The sequence below is a fragment of the Alexandromys fortis genome, unplaced genomic scaffold (genome assembly GCF_014885135.2).
Source record: "Alexandromys fortis isolate MF-2015 unplaced genomic scaffold, M_Fortis_MF-2015_v1.1 scaffold_205, whole genome shotgun sequence".
Taxonomy (NCBI): Eukaryota; Metazoa; Chordata; class Mammalia; order Rodentia; family Cricetidae; genus Alexandromys; species Alexandromys fortis.
The window spans coordinates 822,743-823,474 of record NW_026068107.1 but is presented as its reverse complement, the minus strand read 5'-3'; positions in this window follow the sequence as shown (position 1 = coordinate 823,474).

The following is a 732-nucleotide window of genomic DNA, read 5'->3' as shown; positions in this document are numbered from 1 at the left end:
TGTGGTGGGGAAGAGACAGAAATCTTTAATTAATTAATTAATAAAGAAATAAATAAATTAAAAAAAGAAACACAGAGAAAAATAAGTGGTACATATCCACTGCTGTAGTCTTTGTAGAAGAACTGGAAGAAAGAGGCTGCCATATCCGGACTCCATGGATAGTTTGCTCTGTGAGCATAGGCAAAATTTTAAGGTCCTTGTGTTCTATTTGTAAGTTAGAAATAAAAATGCCTACCTTTGGAAAAAAAAGAGTTAATATTCTATATGGAGAAGAATGCAGGCTCCCCAGCTGTCGGTCCAGATCCGTGTGCTACCAAGGAACTCAGGTCGGCTGTCTCTTTGGGTTTCCCCATCATGATCTTGACTCCCCTGGCTCATACAATCCTTCCTCTCTTTCTTCAGGGGGACTCCAGGAGCAAGGCCTAGTGCTTGACTACGGATCTCTGCATCTGCTTCCATTAGTTCCTGGATGAAGGCTCTCTGTTGACAATCTCCGCAAGTGTGTGAAAGTTGTGCAGCTTGGCCTGTTTGTAAGGTTCCTAGCAGTGAGATCAGGACCAGTGCCTAATTACCTTGCCAAGCCTTGAGGCAGTAGGAGGAGCTCCATCCTACCTCAACTTATTGTGCCATGCTCTGTTCAAGCCCTTTCTGAGTGGAGAGGGAGGAGGAGCGAATGGAAGAGAGGAGTTGGAAGGAGGAAAATGGAAGAGGAGGGAGCAGAAACTGGTCAGT